Source organism: Bufo bufo, chromosome 5 (genome assembly GCF_905171765.1).
Source record: "Bufo bufo chromosome 5, aBufBuf1.1, whole genome shotgun sequence".
Classification (NCBI taxonomy): Eukaryota; Metazoa; Chordata; class Amphibia; order Anura; family Bufonidae; genus Bufo; species Bufo bufo.
Genome location: NC_053393.1, coordinates 46,431,339 through 46,452,071, shown reverse-complemented (window position 1 = coordinate 46,452,071; position 20,733 = coordinate 46,431,339).

The following is a 20,733-nucleotide window of genomic DNA, read 5'->3' as shown; positions in this document are numbered from 1 at the left end:
GTAATTATATTTCACTACATCACAGAAACAACTGAAACAAAAATCTAAAAGCAGTTTAGCAGCAAACTTTGTGAAAACTAATATTTGTGTCATTCTCAAAACTTTTGGCCACGAATGTATTGTACAAGAGACTACAACGTAAAGACCATCTACTTCCTCAACCGAACACTGTCTCAGTCTTTGCAGGTTGGAAAATGGGTGAAAGGTTTCTTTCTGTTGGTTCTTAGAACCCCTATAGATAATTTTACTCAGAAGTAAGACACAAAAAGGCTTAAAGAGGTTGTCCAGTTATTTTTTTATTTTAATCCCCCACCTTTTCCGGCAGGATCTGTTATGAAATCCATATTCAATTGGTCCCCGCCACTTAGTTCCAGCTCCCTAACTCCTGCTCCCACTTGGGGGCACGTCACCACTGAGGTCAGTCATTGGCTGCAGTGGCGTATGTAACCCTGTACATGCAAAAGTTGACAGATGGGAATCAGAAGTCTAGGGAAGAAAGCCAAGGAGCTGGAACTGAGTGGCGGGGACCAGGTAAGCATGGATTTTTCAACAGGTCCTACTAGGGTAGTGGGGGATGGGAATATTAAAAAAAGACCTAGATAACAAGACATATTTAATAACCACTGGTGGGATCTCACCACTGGATCTTACATTGATCATAAGAATAAAGGTACAATTCCATTCCTCAGTCCAGAGTTAGTCTTCTGGTCAGCTTAGTCTATTGATAGCAGAACCATTGGACAATTTAAAGTGGAATTGTCTTGCTCAATGATTTAAAGGCAATTGTGTTCTACTTCAGTGGCATCCTAGGCAGTCACCTAGTGTGACCACTACTTGTCATAGCAATTGGCAGTACTATTGCCTCCCTGTGATCACATTCATGGTAGTGACTCTTGGCTATCCTGACCTTTACATCTGTATTATTTGTCAATTACTTTTATGGGAGGGATGTGACCATGGGATCTGGTCAAGAGCGTTCATTTGGCTGTGAGTGGGCTGAAGTTTTAGTGCCAAAACCATTGTGGCGCCAACTGGTTACACTATTTCAGAGATTTCTGTAACAGAACTGAGCATGCTCAGCTTATTAACTTTTTCCACAAACATGAATACAGATTGACCATTTTGTTGGTCATGGAGGACATTCAGAACTAAGTACAAGGACAAAAATTTAGTTTTCAAGATTTCATGACTTTTTAGTGTTTGGTCGGAATTATTTTTTTAAATGGCTCAGAATGGGTTAAAAAAATAAGTGACTCAATACCCACCTCACCAGTCCCCTGACGATCCTGTTATGATGGTTCCCGGGTTCCTTGCCAGTCTCTCCTGGTCCACTTCGACACACAGGTCATAACCTCTCAGCCAGTCACTGGCAGAGGTGGTTCCCCAGCTGTGACCAGTGATTGGCTAAGTGGTCATTTCATGTGTGACAAGAGGAACCAGGAAGGAGAGACTGGTGAAGGACCCAGGAAGGATCGAAATGGGATCAGCGGGGAACGGTGAGGTGAGCATTACTTCTTTTTAAGCCAATCTTATCATTTTGTAAATGGTTTTACCCACCAGATGACCACTTTAATACATAAACCGTACCCAATCTATATTAAAAGCCGCCATGCATTGTGTAGCATATTTCTTGGCACTGGGGCCAGGTACATTTTTATGCTCAAGCCTTTCCCACCTGCTTATTGGTGTGGGTGATCCACAATCAGGTATGTGTCACAGTAAATTACGCCTGACAGACTCTCATAAAAGTTTTCAAAAATGTCTGGGAAAATAGATTCTGGACAATACTCTTGAGACTGCAAAAGCTACAATGTGAACTAATCTGGTAACAAAATTTAATAAGCAGCATATGTACAAGCCACACATTATGTTATGAGTTCGTATGATGGATGGAAGCCACCAAAGTAACTCCAACAAAGGAAGGAACACCATGGTCTCTGACGACAATGGAAATGTCATTATGTGGTGCAAAGATGATCAAAGAAGATCATTGCTGTATTCTATGACTATAGAGCCATTGTAGATCTAGGATTAGACCGAACCTCATCGAGAAGTCATTCATCACAATGAGAGATGAGCGAATTGAAGTTGATGAAGTGGAATTCAATCCGAATTTCAGGAAAATTCGATTTGCACCGAATCCGAATTTCCTTATGCTTCGTGGTAACGAATCACATTTTTTCTAAAATGACTGCTGCAATTGTTAGGACATGGAGCAAAAAACTTTGGGAACGAGGGATCACTCACAATGCCATGCATGCAGCTAATCGGCAGCCAGCCAGCCCTGTGATGTCACAGCCCTATAAATAGCCTCAGTCATCTTGGATTCAGCCATTTTCCAGTGTACTTAGTGCAGGGAAAGACGTGACAGGCGCTAGGGACAGTGGTAGAAAAGACTTAAAATTTTTTTTTGGGGCTGAATAAAAGTCTTATTAGCCGTTCAGCAGTGCAGTTATATGTTCTAAAGCCTTTTTTGTGGTGTATTAGTGGGGGGAAAAAAGGCTTATTAGCCGTTGTGTGGTAAGGTGAGAAAATAACAGCCCTTTTTTTTTTTTTGATCTAACAGTATGTCAGACAGAGAAGTGGCAGGCCCTGCAAAGGGGAGTGGCAGAGGCCTAAATGTTTGTGGCAGAGGTCGCAGCAGAGTAACGGGGCGAGGCAGCAAGGGTCACTTCAAGAGGCCTGAGCTTGCGGTGTCATATAGTGGTCATGTCTTGACCAGCAACCCAGCGGTGCTTGAATGGTTGACTCGGTTATCCACTTCGTCCAAAGTGACATCAGACACCTCCAGCCAAGAGTCAGTGGGTTCATCAGACACAACCCTTAGTTGGCATGGCTCGGGAGCAGGCCCTGTGCCCTCACCTGTCCTCAACCTGCCTCTGTCCTTTTCTGTTCCCTCAGCCAGAGAAGTATTATATGCTGTGGGCTCAGTTCCACTATACAGTGAGGACGAGCTACTAGAGGCCCGTCAGCAGCTACTGGCCAGCCAAGATCTGGAGGAGACATCCACCGCTTCCTCCGGTAGGGTGGCAAGTAGTGATGAGGAAAGTGACGTGGGAGCTGGTGTTGCAAGTGGTCAGACTCCTGGCTCAGAGACCGTTGAGGGGGACATCAGTGATGTGCAGACTATGCTTGATGATGATGTAGCAGATGCAATTGTTAACCGGGCAACGAAGGGGCTTAATCATTATCGGGAGAAGAGGGTGGCAGCTTGCATGTGAGGCAGCGGTGGTTGGTAGCGTGGCCGGGAGTCAGCAGGATAGCAGCAATGGGAGTTCGGGAGCAAAACGTGCCCAGGGTAGACCACCCACTTCGCAGGATCCTACCTGCCCGGAAAGTAGTGGTGCAGGGGTTCACGGAGGCAGCAGCCATAGCAGTCAGTCAGTGTGGAGTGTTGGGGGTAAAATCACCTAATCGGCGGTGTGGCAGTTTTTTGTTAAGGCGTCGGAAGAGGTGAACATGGCCATTTGCCGAATCTGTGTGCAGAAGGTGAAGTGTGGCCAGGGTGCCAATGTTGGCACTATGGCCCTGAGTCAACATATGCAGCATCATCATAAAGTGGCCTGGGAGAACCGTGACTCTGATGTGGTGGTCCAGCCTGCCGCAGCAACCACTGCATCACCCAGTGGCATGCACTCAATTTTAGGCAGTCAAGGCTCCACCATCTCAACTGAAGGGAGCTGTCTGTCCTTCCCATCATCTACCCGTCCTGATGCTCCTGATCCTCGTCCTCCTACTCCTCGTCACTCATTTCGTCAGCAGTCGATCACCGAAGCGATTGCCAAGAGACAGCAATACACGTGTAGTCATCCTATGGCGCAGAAGCTGAACGTGCTCCTGGCCAAGTTGCTGGTACTGCAGTCCCTCACTTTCCAAGTGGTGGACTTTGCACCTTTCAGAGAATTGATGGCATGTGTCGATCTGAGGTGGAGAGTCCCAAGCCGTCATTTCTTTGCGAAAAAGGCAGTACCACACGTCTGCACAAATATTTAGAATAAAAGGTGGGCCAGCCCTTGAGCCTGTCGGTGTCTGCCAAAGTGCATGGCAGTGCCGACATGTGGAGCAGTAAGTACGGTCAGGGACAATGCATGTCATTTACGGCCCACTGGGTAAATGTGGTTCCTGCCCATCCACACCAGCAACTTGGCCAGATGACGCCGCTTCCGCCTCTACGTTCTTACGCAGTTGGCCTTGCGACAATGTTCGCCTCTGCCTTCTCATCCACCACCGTGTCCTTAGCCTCCACTGCAGGGACAATTTATAGTGCTGCTCCAGCATACCACATCTGCAGGGCACGGCGGTATCACGCTGTTCTACACCTCGTTTGCCTGGGTGAACGGAGTCACACAGGGGAGGAACTGCTCTGTGTCTTTCATCAAGAAATAAAATCCTGGCTTTCTCTGCGACAACTCGAAATTGGTGCCATATTGACCGACAATGGGAATAACATGGTGTCTGCGCTGCGTCAAGGAGGGCGGAGCCATGCACCCTGAAGTCTTCCACCCATCTGCAAAACATCCTAAAAATGGCCAGGAAACTTTGCATGCACTTAAGCCACTCGTACACCGCTAAGCACACCCTCCTTGAGCTGCAGCGGCAGAATGGTGTCCCCCAAAATAGGCTGATATGCGACGTTTCCACCCTCCATATGTTGGACCGACTAGATAAACAGAGAAAGGCCATAAATGATTTCTTGATGATCCAAGGAGTACTCCCCTGCGTAACTTCGATGTCAGCCAGTGGCAGCTCATGCATGACACCTGCTGTTTGCTCGGGCCCTTTGAGGATGCCACTTCATTTGTCAGTTGCCAGGACTACGGGATGAACAACGTCATTCCACTGCTTCATATCTTGGAACAGATGTTGGTAAATCTGGCTGGTCAGGGGACTGGAGATGTGGCACTTACATCTCATGGCCACATGAGCCCTGTGGGGGATGAACTGGAGGAGGAGGAGTATATAGGAGCACAAGCAATGTGTAGCGAAATGGGTGGTTTTTCTACACAGGTGACAGGAGAGAAGGAGCAAGAGCAGCCGGAGGAGCAAGAGGGAGATGAGGAAGATGAGGCAGATGACCCAGGCACACCGTGGCAATATGCAGTGGAGATGGAGGCAGGGAGTCCCTCTAAGTCACATGCACAAATGGCCCTCTGCATGCTCACTTGCTTGGGTAGTGACAGCCAAATTGTCAGCAGCCAGACCTGGAGCAGAACCTGAAGCAGCAGGTGGTGGCATACTTGGACAGCACCCTGCTACCCCACATTGAAGATCCGCTGTACTACTGGCCAGCCAAACTGGATTTGTGGCTGCAACTGGCCGAGTTTGCCCTGGAAAAGCTGTCCTGCCGGGCCAGTAGTGTGGCATCAGAGTGGGTGTTTAATGTGGCGGGAGCCATAGTTACCCCAAAGAGAAATTGCCTGTCCACCCAAAATGTGAAGAGACTGACCTTTGTCAAGATGAATCAGGCGTGGATCAGCCTGGATTTCCACCCACCAATGCCTAATGCATCAGATTAGATCTTCCATGCTGCCCCCAAACCTTGACAAAAGAGACCGGTTTCTTCTGGCTACCTGCCTCAGCTACTATTCTGATGCTGCCGCCCGCCTGATGCCACACATCTGATGCCAAGTGCTCGTTCTTACACCCACCATCGTCAGCAGGTAGTGTTATTGCCACCCACCTCCCCACTCTGTCACCGGGTCACTCTCCTGATGCTGATGCCACCTCACCACTCATGTCTCCTTATGCTGATGTTGCCACCTCCACACTATGTCACTGTGCCTCTCTGTGGCCTCCTCATGCTGCTGCTGCTGCTGCCAACTACACACTAAGTCACCTTTCCACTCTGTGGCCTCCTAATGCTGCTGCCAACTCACAAATGTGTCTCTTGGCCACTCTGTCGCCTCCTCATGCTGCTGCCATCTCCACACTGTGTCATTGTGCCACTTTGCGGTCTCCTCATGCTGCTGCTGCCACCTCCACACTATGTCACCTTGCCAGTCTGTGGCCTCCTTATGCTGCTGCCAACTCACAACTCTGTCTCTGGGCCACTCTGTGGTCTCCTCATGGTGCTGCTGCCACCTCCACACTCTGTCATTGTGCCACTCTGTGGCCTCCTCATGCTGCTGCGGCTGCCACCTCCACACTATGTCACCTTTCCACTCTGTGATCTCCTCATGCTGCTGCCAACTCACAACTCTGTCTCTGGGCCACTCTGTGGTCTCCTCATGCTGCTGCTGCCACATCCACACTATGTCACCTTGCCAGTCTGTGGGCTCCTAATGCTTAAACTTCCACCTTCACACTCTATCATTGTGCCACTCTGTGATCTCCTCATGCTGCTGCCACTTCACCACACTGTGGTCTCCTCATGCTGCTGCCAAATCACCACTCTGTGGTCTCCTCATAGTGCTGCCACTTCACCACTCTGTGGTCTTCTTATGCTGCTGCCACATCACCACTCTGTGGTCTCCTCATGCTGCTGCTACCTCAACACTGTCACTGGGCCGCTCTGTGGTCTCCTCATGCTGCTGCCACCTCACCACTATGTCACTGGGCCACTCTCTGGTCTCCTCATGCTGCTTCCACCTCACCACTATGTCACTTGGCCACTCTGTGGACTTCTCATGCTGTTCCCACCCTCCCCACTCCATGACTGGGACACTATTTTGCCTTTTTGGCCTGGTTGACATAATCATTTATTTAACCCTTCTTCTGATCTGTCAGAAGGAAGGAAAAATTAGGTGCCCAATGGATTCTGTCTATGTAGCAGCTTTATGCCTGTATGGTCCCATCAAAATTGGCTTATGATTTGGTAGCCAAAATCAGGAGTGGGTACAAAACACAGAAGACATGCAAATATTCTATTCACGTGTCATCTCTGTTTTGGATTCACTCCTGTTTTTTTTGGCTTTAGCAATACTGATGGATTGCTGACCAAATGCTGACTGAGTGAAGGTGGATCCTCAACAGACTGGATGAGTTTTTTGGGGGTTATTGTTCTGACGGATCAGAGGAAGGGCAAAATAATCAGTGACGTCAACACAAACTTACTGCTGACACCCTCTCCACTCTGTCGGGGGGCTCTACTTGTACAAGCGTTTAATAGAACAGGTTCTGTAGACATCTATGTGGAATCAGCTGACGACGGTGTAAAAGGAGTGCACTTCTTCTTGACGCTAACATCGACCTATAAGGGTCCATTCACATGTCCGCAACTGTTTTGTGGTCTGCAAATTGCAGATCTGAAAAACACGGACACCGGCCATGTGCATTCTGTATTTTGCGGGCTGCACATGGTCGGCACAATAATAGAAATGCCTTTTCTTGTCTGTGTCTGCGGACAAGAATAGGACATGTTCTATTTTTTTTTGCGGGGCTGTGAACGGAAGTGCGGATGCGGACAGCACACAGTGTGCTGCCCGCATCTTTTGCGGTCCCATTGAAAATGAATGTGTCCGCACCAGTTACGCAAAATTGCGGAACGGATGCTGACCCATTTTGCGATCGTGTGAATGGACCCTAAGGCTGAGTTCATACTTGAGTTAGTTGGTCAGTTTTGGCCCCATAACTGCCCAAATAAATGAAGTGGGCAGTGATTCTAAGAGCGACGCCTGTCATCTGCGTGTCATACTGATTTACAGTATTGTTTCACTACCACAGCAGACTCCCTATGCGTGTTACTGCAAGGCACAGTGTTCTACACCACTATACAGGCTCTCTGCAGCCAGGAAATAGATGTTTTATAACGCGATTTGCCACAAATAAATTTGGATCGAATGAAATCTTTTCGAAAAATTCGGCGAACTGGCCGAATCAAATTTTTTTGAAATTGGCTCATCTCTAATCACAATGAACATGTCTACACTCTTTTGATGGGTTCTAGATTCTGTTGGCAGTTGTTTAATTGGTACTTCAATTATAAATGTTTCCACAGAGCATTCAACGGATTTGGGATAAAATATTCTTATAAAAGGGTTATCTTGTTCAGAAAAACATTTCTTACTTAAGGCCCTTTACACTCCCCCATGTTCGGGCACATTATTGCTAATGAGGTGCCAACTATTACCTGATGAACTAGTGAAAGGCTCGTTCATTGGGTAACTGAATCTTTCACCTAAATTATTGTTTGTTGCAAGCAGATTGCGCTGTCTAAACATTACTCTGCTGCCGGCAAACAATGATTCTGTATAGGGACTAGCAATGGCATTAGCGATCGCTCCTCCCCATACTGTGAAGGAGATTGCTGCATGAAAATGCAGTGGTCTCCTCCACTGATGAGCAAGTGATGCTTCCTTCCCGACAATCGCTTGCTACTTCAAGCTATGTAAATGGGCCTTTATTAAAAGTTGGTTCCTCATTTGGAACCCTCATCTATTAGCCACAAAAGAGAATGGCCATAAAAGAACATGTCTCTCTTTGGAGGACTCAGAACAGACATTTCAATAGGCTGCTGGGGAGGTTCTTATATAGTAAGGGGTAGGCAGCTTTCATATTGGTTGCTAGGTATGTTGCTAAACTCTGACAAAGATATTGCAGCCTTCTTATTGGCCCACAAGCCAGAAGGGAGGCTACTGATGAAAAAAAAAATCTAGAATATTCACGATTACGAATATACAGCACTATATTCTACATCTTCGGGAATTCTCGAAGTGCCAATATTCGCGATAAAAATTTATGATTAGAATATTTGCGATCAACACTACTTCTGACATGTCTGTTTCAATTCCTTCTTGCATTCCCCATGTGATAAATCTGGAGCATCTATTCTTATGTCTCTATGTTGTGCCATTCCTTTATAATTTCTACTAGAAGTTATGAATGAATTGTTAGCAGTCTGCAGTAAGGGTACAGAGGGGAGGTAACCCTGTTGGGGGGTGTACCTACGTAGTCTGAAAATGGCAGCACTGATTGGATAGAGTCAGTCTGTGCAGGTACACACCCTCTACTGGTTACCTAATCTCTGTACCCTTACTGCAGGCTAATAGCAATTCATTCATAACTTCTAGTAGAAATAATAAAGGGATGGCACAACATAGAGCCATAGGAATAAATGCTCCAGAATTGCTATTACATGGAAATGCATGTAGCTATTAAAACAGAAATGTCAGGAGCGGTGAAAGGTCCTCTTTAAAGGTGTCCTCCCCATTCACTGCTCGGGGACTGCCAGGAATAGATGAGTGAGAGTTTGGTTATTTTCAGAACTCCCTTCACTTTGAGAAGACAGAGGTGGGACCTAAACCTATCTGACATTTTTGGCATATCCTACCAATATGCTATAAATGATAAGATGGAACAACTGCTTCAATTTGATGATCCTGGCAAACTTGGGCTGCCTTCGGCTGAAACTAGGTGGGGCTTATGTAAGAGCTACGGAGACATGGGTAGTCTGTGGCAAGTTTGGGGTGTTCTCAAGGCAGGGCTTAGATACTCCACATTTACCAACAACAATTTTGGCATGTATGCCCACTTTCCCTTTTCGACTCCTCCAACAAGACCTTGCTTGTCCCATGCCTATTAAAATACCATAGATTCCTACCCTTCAGTAGGAATTAGTGAACTCTCTGAGTAACCACTTCTATGATAGACTCCATTTATCAGGGTGCATAGGCCTAGTGACACAACTGGATCCCAGCCCGGCATAGCATTAGCTCTAATGCCTAGAAGAAAAACATAAGTGTATACATATATCTATATCACTGATAAAAAGAGCCACACTACATCTCATGAAACAGCCATTGCATATATAGTGCATTAAGCTGCCTGCAAGTCTTAGGTCAAGCTAGGCCCTCATGTCATCCACTTCATGCTGAGACATATTTCAATGTAAGTTAAGAAGATTTTAAAATCTTCTCCCAAGGAATAAAACCATCTAAAGCATCTGAAAACCTTTCTCTGTAAGCTTCCTGGCAGACACTGGATATATGAGATGTCTCTGCAGATAGGGAACTCCAACAGTGATTTACTTGAAGCAGGTTACATAGTAATAAAATTGCTCAATTACAGCAAGAAAACATTTTGCATTAAATTAGCATGAATTATAATGTATTGTTAGTCATGTCTGGTTATGCGATGGAGTCTGTAGATATAACATACCGCACCCCCTCCCCAGAGTGACTTGACCACCAGACTTGCCAGTACCGTAATATAATTCAGTCATGCTTTATACAGATAAAGAATGCTACAAATCACATCAGGACCCAGAGATGGCAGATGACCATAATTTATTTCAGTCTATACATAGAACACTACATCCCCTCAACATGACCCAACTATTCGACATGATCATAATACAATTCAATTATGCTATAGATGTAGAACACTGCAGCTCTCAACATAATCTAGTATTGAACATGACACAAAAGAAATTAGAAATTATAGGGACCTTATGCAGTAGGTATCAACCACTGTTGAGTTATAAGAGAGCATCCCGCAACTAAAATTGTATAAAGGGTGTTGTGGCATTAAAAATGGGCCTTGTGACTGGCATAGAAGTCATTGTGGCTGGCATGGAGTTCATTGTGTCTGGTTTGAAGATCATTGTGACTGTCGTGAAGATCATTGAGGCTGGCATGAAGATCATTGTGACTAGCGTGGAGATCATTGTGACTAGCAGGGATATCATTGTGACTGGCATGGAGATCATTGAGGTTGGCGTGGAGATCATTGTGGCTTTCAAGAGGGGCCTTGTGACTGGCATGGAGGTCATTGTGGCTGACGTAGAGATCATAGTGACTTGCGTGGAGGTCATTTTGACTAGCATGGAGATCATTGTGGCTGAAGTGGAGGTCATTGTGGCTGGTATAGAGGTCTTATTGGCTGGCAGGGACATCATTGTGTCTGGTATGGAGATTATTGTGGCTGGGGTCGAGATTATTGTGGCTGGCATGAAGTTTATTGTGGTTGGAATGGAGATCATTGTGGCTGGCGTGGATATCACTGTGGTTGGCATAGAGGTCATTGTGGCTGGCATGGAGATGATTGTGGTTGGTGTGGAGGGCATTATTGCTGGCATGGAGGTAATTGTGGCTCTCATAGGTGCATTGAGGCTTTCGTGGAAGTATTGTGGTTGGCATGGAGGATTGAAGACGTGAATATTATGGAGGCATTTTAGCTGTCAAGGAGGTCATAGTGGCTGGAAAGGAGATCACTGCAGCCTACATAGGGAACATTGTAGTCTTCATTAGGCTATTATGACTAGCATAGAAGTCATAGAGAGTATTGTGGCTGGCATTGGGGGCAATGAGGCTATTGTAGCCGAACATGTGAACATATGGCGATGTCCGCCGGCGCCATATTCTTTTGCAATGCCCTGAACTTTGATCCATGACATGAAAAATACTGATTGAGGGGTGCAATATACCTGCTTCTACAAAATACTGATTAAGGGGTTCTATATACCTGCTTCTACAAAATACTGATTAAGGGATTCTTTTTACCTGCTTCCACCAAATATTGATTGAGTCCTGCTTCCACAAAATACTGATTGTGGAAGCAGGACCTTGACACAGGGTCATTTTGAAAATGACAGGCAGAAGAAGAGGCAGGCTGTTCTGAAGGGGTGGTAGGAGTCGGGCAGGTGCACCAGGGAGCCTAAGTGGGAAGTTGGAGAAGATGCGTGCGATTATGTCAAAGGACGCACCAGACTTGGTTAAGTGGCTCACTCAGCCTTCCGCTTTTGCACCCTCCTCATCCTCTGTATATGCACCCTCCTCACTCTCTGCTGTGTGCACCTCCAAAGACACTATCACCACCACTACCATAGCCCCTTCACTCGAGTCAGAGGAATTATTTTCCCATCCATTCCCAAATCTTACCAATGCGCAGCCATTCTTGGCATCGGATGAGGAAGAGGAGGTAGCAACGACCGCCACCCAGCAGTCTGACAACAGTACTGTCACGGGGCACCAAAGGCGCACTCGGTCTCCCATCAGCCGCAGACCTGCTACTTAGCTTCGGGAGCTGGAATCTGTGTTTGGCCTCGTTCCCAGGGCGGATTTGCTAGCTGGGAGGCTCCCTGCTCCTAGGTCTGCCTTGAGCGCCGAGCTGATCACTCGATGCTCGACTTGTCTGTCTGTCGGTCATGTGACGCTGGCCACGTCACATGACCCTCAGACACCACTATAAATACAGGCAGCCTGCTCGCCACAGGTTGCCTGTTAATTCTAGGTTCCTGGCTATTTGTTGGACTACTAATTACTCACCTGATCCTGTTCCCTAACGATCCTTTGCCTGCTCCTCCTGTACTGCGCATCCCTCCTGGTATTGTGACCTCGGCTCCCATCTGACTACTCTTTGCGGACTCCTCTGGTACTTCTCTACTCTCCTGGTATTTGACCCCGGCTTCTCCTGACCATTATTTGCTTAACCCTTTGTACTGCGTAGCTCTCTTGGTTCTGACCCGGTCCGTTCACATTCCGTTATTTTTCTTGTCTGTCTTCCCAGCACGTATCCTAAGTTAGGGACTGCCGTCTAGTTGTCCCCTGTCATTAGGACTTGCGAGGCAAGTAGGCAGGGCCAGGGGTGAGGGTGGAGCGCAGTGGTCACTATCCTCCCCCCTGTGTGTAGTGTACGTGACCGTCACAAGTACCCAGATCAGCCCAAGGAGGGTGGTCCCCGCTGTTGCTGCCTACTCTGAGATCTCTAATGTCAGTGGTGGTGAAGGTGACGATGATGACGTGCCAATGGACGTCACGTGGGTGCCCACAAGAGAGGAAAAGGAGGGGAGTTCAGAGGGAGAGATGGAGCAGCAGATAGGGAGAAGAAGAACTCGCAGTGCACAGGAGGCAAAAAGCAGACTGCCAATGTATCTGGAGCGAGCCATCTGCCATGCACAGTCACATACTGCGCTCCCAGGATGCCGGCACAAGGCTCCACAGTGTGGGCTTTTTTTTAACGTGTCAGCTGCTGACAATAGTGTTGCCATCTGCAGCCTGTGCTGTCAACGCATAAATCGTGGTAAGCCCAACACTCAACTAGGGACAGCCTCCTTAAGAAGGCACCTGGCCTCCCATCACCGAGCCCAGTCGGAGCAACGCCGTCAGAACCCACAAAGCTACACTCCCGGCGCTCCACGTCCTGCCTCTTCTCCTTCTCCTCTCTCCCCCCATTTGTCCTCCACTCCACCTTCCACCGTGCCGTCGTCATGTTCATCTGGCAGAAGGCAGGCTTCTGGGGCCCAAATGTTTGAGCGTAAAAGTTGATGACGCCGGATGACCCTCTTGCCCAACGGTTGACTGCTGGTTTGTCAGAACTGCTAGCCCGCCAACTACTGCCATATAAACTGGTGGATTTTTTTCACTATATAAACTGGTGGACTCGGAGGCCTTTAGAAAATTTGTGGTCATTGGCACACCGCAATGGAAGGTCCCCAGAAGGAAATATTTCTTCCAGAAGGGCATCCCAGAGCTATATGGCCACGTTCAGCGGCAAGTATTAAGGCCGATTCATTGGCCTGCATTTGTGGGAGGGGCGCCCTGCCCTATATCTAGCACGCACCTCTCTCCAGGGGACGGACGGCAGCAGTGTTCCTGTTCCGGCCGTCGGCGTCAGCGTTTCCCAGACAACAGTGCGTCACTTCCGGTCAAGTGCTTCTTCCGTGCTCGGGCGTCCGGTTTGCTCCTCGTGTGGCGGGTAAGTGACTTCTGCCTCTCCGTACGTCGCCTCGCTAGTCCGGTCGGTGGGGTCGGTCTCTCTAAGGTAAGAGAGAGACATCCCCACACCGGCTCGACCGTCTGGCAGCACGCCCCGCTCCCACGTGACTGGCACGCAGGCAGCAGGAGTCAGCGGCACTCCGTTCTCGTTTCATTTACAAATGATGTTAGTCACACAGGGGAGTATTGTTGCATACCGGACCATAGGGGGGTTAGTAGGAGTTTAAGTACATGAATGCAGTGATATAAAAGGGGGGAGTGGGGGGCTATTTGTCACAGCGGAGCAGTAGCGCACCAGTTTCTATGCTCCAGGTGGCATACCGATGACAGTGACGTCATCTGTGGCACGGTGAGCTCAGAGGCGCTGGGGGTAGTTTGCAGAATCCAGGCCTTAACCAGGCGTAGCCTCCTAATAGTACTTTGGCGGCAGGCCACGTGGCTGCCGGAGGTGTGTTCTTTGGTTTGTTACCTTTCACTTTTAATTGTACTTCACTGAAAGATAATGATGCCTGGGAAACTGGTCATAAGGGGATACACATATAGGCCCAGATTCAAGAAGCACTTGCGCGGGAACAAGTGTGATTTGCGCCGCGCAAGTACTGATTTGCTCCTATGCAAATTTGCGGCTGATTCTGTAAACCAGTTAAGCCTGAAATGCGGCCATTTTCCCGCGCACGCAGCCTAGCTGTTCCTGCGCAATTTTCGTGCAATTTTGCGCGGGGTGTAAGTTGCGCCTTCATGGAATTCCCTCAGCGAATATGCAAATTAGGTACTGCCGATGATTCAGAAACATGCGCGTGTGATGCGCATCTTGCGCTGGAAGCGTGCAAGCTTTTTTCCCTGGGCAAACTTGCTCCTGTTAAAAGCAGGGGCAAGTTAGCAAAAGATGGCCAAATGTCATCTGAAGGAGCGCGCAACTTCAGCAGCACCTAGACAGACGATCTGAACAAGCAGAGCACCCACATTTTCGGGACCTCACATCTGTGCACCAACATGCCAGGGGCAGCTATGGTTCTTGATATTCTATTGACTGAGCCGACTCGTAGGAGGGCACGGGAGAGGATTTACAGAGGGCGCTACAACCTTTTTCAGATGACTGATACTGAGGTGTATCGCATGTTTCGCTTTAGCCCTGAAGTCATCCTTGAGTTGGTAACAATCCTGCAGGATGACATCAGCAGCCCGACCCATCGGGGACAGGCAGTGCAGCCACTGGTGAAGGTAGTGGCAACCCTTCATTTTTTGGCAACTGGCTCATTTCAGCGCACAGGTGGAGTGGTGGCGGGGATGTCCCAATCCAGCATGAGCAGGTGTGTGCACCAAGTGATCCCTGCAATACTCAGACGAATGGGCACACAATTTATCAAACCAACCACGGCTGACGTGCGGCAGAAGGCAATCAGTGATTTTTATTTATTATGAAGTGAAAAAAAGGGGGTCAGTCAGCACATCCCATAGCACCGCAGTATTGCAAATGCTATACCAGCCAGTTAGAGATATTTGGCAAATCATTTTGTACAAAATTATCTGAGCCCGTCTGCCGAACGTCAAGGCAATCTCTAGTTAGACGGGTTCCTAACACTATATACCTGTTATGTGCCAAGGCGGCTAACATACATTCAGAAGGTATAGGTTCCACTTACATGCTGGGCCCACCTGGATTTCTGTCATTTTCGGTGCCAAAATGGCCTCCATTGGATCCAGGGAAGACATGAACCAGCATGCACGCTGGGCCCACTCCACACCACCCCCGGCGCCACACGGTCACCAAGGACTGCAATGAGAGTCCACACACTATCTCTCTCCTGGTGCCATATGGTTTCAGTGAGTTTCAGTGAGTGAGGGGGAGTGGGCCAAGCTATATACTAACAGGTTGATTTTAATCAATGTTAGTATATAGCTTGGCCCACTCCCCCTCACTCACTGAAACCATATGGCACCAGGAGAGAGATAGTGTGTGGACTCTCATTGCAGTCCTTGGTGACCGTGTGGCGCCGGGGGTGGTGTGGAGTGGGCCCAGCGTGCATGCTGGTTCATGTCTTCCCTGGATCCAATGGAGGCCATTTTGGCACCGAAAATGACAGAAATCCAGGTGGGCCCAGCATGTAAGTGGAACCTATACCTTCTGAATGTATGTTAGCCGCCTTGGCACATAACAGGTATATAGTGTTAGGAACCCGTCTAACTAGAGATTGCCTTGACGTTCGGCAGACGGGCTCAGATAATTTTGTACAAAATGATTTGCCAAATATCTCTAACTGGCTGGTATAGCATTTGCAATACTGCGGTGCTATGGGATGTGCTGACTGACCCCCTTTTTTTCATTTTTATTTATTAGCCAGATTTCCACGCACTGTGGGTGCAATAGATTGTACCCATGTGGCACTACGCCCCCCCCCCCCCCGGCACCTCGAGCATATCTACTGCAACAGGAAACATTGGCATTCGATAAATGTGCAGATGATTGTGGATGCACATGGCCTCATATGGCATGTCCGTGCCAAACACCCAGGGTCAAGCCATGACAGTTTTATTTACCGACACAGCCCCATCCCAACCGAGTTTGACCAGAACATGTATGGAGACAGCTGGCTGATTGGTGAGTGACATGGGTGTCAGGTATGACTGCCCCCCCCCCATGATGCACACATCACAAGGGGCACATGCACGACTAACATCCTCCTGTCTTTTCCCTTCCAGGTGACTCTGCCTATGCCCTGGGACCTCACATGATGACCCCATTTCGTAACCCTCAAACACCAGGAGAGGAAAGATATAACGAAGCCCATGCACGTACCCGTGCGGTGGTGGAGCGCACATTTGGCATCCTTAAATCTCGATTCAGATGTCTGGATAAATCAGGGGGGACCCTATGGTATTCACCCAACTTTGTATGCCAAATCGTAGGGGCATGTAGTATTCTCCACAATTTAGCTCAAAGAAGGGGCATGCACATTGAGCTACGCAATGACCTTACCCCCGAACCACGCAACCCCCCCCCCCCCCAAGAAACACTACCGGATCTTCTGAGGGAAGAGCAATCCGGAATGGTCTTGTGGAACGTCTCTTTGCACATTAAACACACCCTGATCTTGTCACAAGTATAATGCATGTATGTACACCACTGTAGTCCCTAGCACACACCCGACACATGCACCCCCAATTGGATTAGACCCAACAATACCCCATGGTATTAGGGAGCAGCAACGCCGCGTCAAGGCTCCAATTATGTTGCTGTCCATTCATACACCTTTCACATGGCAGAGGGTGACACCCCTTTTCCAGCAGGAGTGCCACCCCCCCCCCCCCCCCCATTCACACACCAGTCACACTGTAGTATACACTCCTCACCGTGTGTAGGGACTACAAATAAATATAAAAACTCATATCCTGAGCATATAAAAAAAAAATAATCTCATACCCTGAGCATATAGAAAAATAATAAAAAAATCATATTGTGTTGAGCCAAAAAATGTAGACATAAAATTATTTTTTTGTTTTTTTCTTTGGGCCAAGGGTGCTCCGGCTCTGGCTCCTCAATCTCCGTGGTGCGGAGGAGGCATGGGGTGGGGATGGAGGGGTGGGGGGAGGAGGGGGGGGAGGAGCATCAACCCCTACTTCCACACTCCTTGCAGGTGGTGGCTGCATGCCCTCCATGGCGTTGGCCAGGCGGGCAAGGATGGTGTTGGTCTGGGCCAACATCCGCATTTGGCGGGTGGTGGTATCCCGCTGATGCCGGCGGGTAACTCTCGCCTCCTCCTGCACTGCAGCGGTGTTGGCCTGCACCGCAGCTGTCATCCTGCTTAACAAAGCTGGTGTGGTCTCCAGAGCCACCAAGCAGGTGACTATGGCCTTAGAGTTGCCACTAATTTCCCCCAGGCTCTGTGCCACATGTTTGTCCCGGTCCTCATGCAGGGTGAGGGCATGCTGCATAGAGGTGGAGGTGGATGCCATGCTGTCCGCCAGACGACGCACCTCTCCCACCATGGCCCCTATATGGCGGGTCTGCAGGGCCTGCTCCTCCAGCAGACCGTCACGGAGGCTGGAGGATATATGCCTCGTTTTGGACAGAGCCTTCCTGGGAGGAGAGGCTTGGCCACGGACAGAGGGAGAAGGGGAGGGGTCCACAAGGGAGGGGCTTGCCCTGGAGGGGCTTGCCCTGGAGGGGGATGACGTGCTGGGCGGGGGGGGTGGTGGGTTGCACAGGGATGGTGGTATCCTCCTGGAGGGAGCCAGAGTCCTCCTGGATGAGGAAAAAGGAATCCTCCTCCAATACCACTTGCTCCTCCATACTTGGCCCCGGTATGATCTCCTCCTGGACCAGCATAGCCAGAATGTCCATGGGGCCTGACTGGACCCCTGGCTCTGGTCTGGATGGGCTGGGTCGAGCCGCAGCCGAAGACGGCCCAGCTTCTTCTTCCTCATCACCACCTGTGGATGACACCAAAACGACATATTTTGCTGGTGCAACACACTTCTCATATGTTCACTTGTACCCCCTCCCATGATGCACAGCAGATATGAAAGAAAAATAACTTACCAGTCCCCAAGTTCCCAACAGTGGAGTCGTACCCTTCAAGTCCCTCCACCTGCTCCTGCACGAACGTTTGTGCAATAAGCTGCTCCTCCTGATTGAGCCGGATCATACATCGCGGACCACCTCCCGTGCCACCGGTATGCTTCCTGATAAGAGCCAGTTTTTCACGGACCCTGCGCCTCATATCATTTAATTTCTTCTGGATGTCATCCCAGGTACGCACTTCATTACCCAGGGCATTGATGTCCAGGGCAATGGCTTCATATATAGCCCTCCTTTGGGCAATGGTGGTGTTTGCCCGCTGGGCACCATATAGGACTTCCTTATGCTGCTGGAGTGCAGCAATCAGGATGTCCATCTCTGCAGCCACAAAGTTGGGCTTCCTTTTTTTGGTCCCTTTGGGAGGTGCCATGTCTTGCAAAAGGGCTGAATTTCCTTGCTCAGGGGGGGTAGGAAAAAGCAGGATGAAATTCAGCAAAGAACCTGCGCAAGTCTGCTCCTATTTATTTGCTCAGTGCAAGCAGCTGAGCAGGATTTGCCCTGAAATTATGCTAGCAAACCTCTGCTGAGCCGAAAATTCCTCATTTACATAGGGGCACACCCACTTTGACTTGCACGGCCTTGCGCCCTCAGCCTTGCCTTAAACAGGAGCAAATTAAATGAACAAACGATTCCTGAATCAGGTGGCAATTTGGCAAAATTGCTCCAGCGCAGAGAAATTCAGCTGAGCGGCTCAGGTGTAAGTAATGGGCAAATCTACCTGAATCTGGGCCATAGTGTTTTAGGAGAGTCAAAGTCTGGCACGGGCCGCCGTGCTATCAGATAGGTAGGGGGTAATGCCGTGCAATGTGATGGTGAGGAGTTGGTGGGGGTAGCCCCATAGTAACAGGCGCCCCTAGGCCTGGCTAGTAGGGGCGCGCCAGACCCCTCACGTTGCATGGCATTTCTTCAGTTGCTTTTGTCTCAGGTGTGCAGTTTTTTCTCGTTACCTATACACCTGTCGCAATTTGCTTGCTAATTAGGTAGTTGTGTGCTTGCTAATTAGGTAGTTGTGATCTGACTCTCAGGTCTCGTCGTCCAGCTTCAGGCCGTTTGAACGCAAGCGCCAGCACTGTTTTTTTTTTTTTTTTTTTAAATAAAAATAAAAATTTTTTTTTATACTTATTCTGCTTAATTCATGCGAACAGGTCTATTTCTACGGTTGATTCCTTGTTGCTATTCTCATATCAGCATCGTGTCCGGTTCGGTAAGGTCCTCCTTCTTTGGCTCCTATTATTTCACTGTCACGTCTCCTCTTTCTCCTTACCTCCGCTGTCAGGTGGTCACCAGGGTTGGTTGCCTTTGCATGACGGTTTCTGCAGTACCGGTGGTGGTGTCTAGGCACGGGGTTAGTTAATTGGTGCCAGACAGTGTTAGTGACGGTCCGTCATTTTGCTTGTTTTTTCAGTCTGGTCATGTCCCACGTCTCAGATATCGTGGATGCTTCTGGCGAAGACTTGGATTCCAGGGCATCGGAATCCGGCAGTATGCCATCTCTGCGTAAATGGACTGTGCCCAAGCTCATGTCTGAACTAAACAAAAGAGGCATTCCTTTTCCGGCCGCTGCCCGGAAGGCGGAGTTGTACCGACTGCTGGGGTCCACCCCTGCAGAGCCAAGTCATCAGGTGGTCTCTATGGCCACGGTTCAGACCTCCCTAACGCAGCTCCACGTCATGCTGAATAGCCTCACCTCCTCTATGTCTGGTGTGCAATCCAGGTTGGAGTCGGTTGAGACTAGGGTCACTGCCTTATCTTCACCCACCACTCTGTTACCGATAGCAACGGCACCTGTTGCCAGTACCTCAGGTAACTTTGTTTCAGTGCCCAATGTCACTCCAGCCCATTTCATCCCGGCAAATATCAAAAAGGACATCCTCGATGGCAGAGACGTGAACCTAGCCTCCCTCCTAATTGCCACTCGTGACCTGTCGGACAACAGAGTCATCGCATGCGGCGATGTTTCTGTTGTCCTGAAGGGACGCGATCTTAGGCTTAGCAGGAAATTAACAATTCCAGAGTTTGTACTCGCCTTTAGTCTCTACCGAGATATCGTCTGTTCTGTACGGCCAGATAGGAGAGAGGAGTTGGACCTGTATTTGTTCAGGGTCACTGAGTTGGGCTACAAGTACGCAGGCTTCGGGTTTTATGACTACCATTGCTCGTTCTCCGCAAAGGCGGCAGCAGCGCTTTGTCAGTTCCAGTTTACCACCAACTGGGCGAACATTGACACCGAAATTTTCTTCAGGCATTTCGCTGGCCTTAAAGCCCCAGCGTGTTCTTCGTGCCAATCTATCTATCACACAGGAGAATGGTGTCATAATGCCGCGAGTGCCCCGAGGTCCAACTCTTCTCCCCCTATCCCTGGTCCATCGGCTGGCGTCCAGCAGAACTCTACGGTTGACAAACTCGGCCGCCCAATCAAGTACCTGGGCAGGTCACAAATTTGTAATAACTTTAATTTCGCAACTTGCAATTATAGTCAGTGCCGTCTGTTACACATTTGCG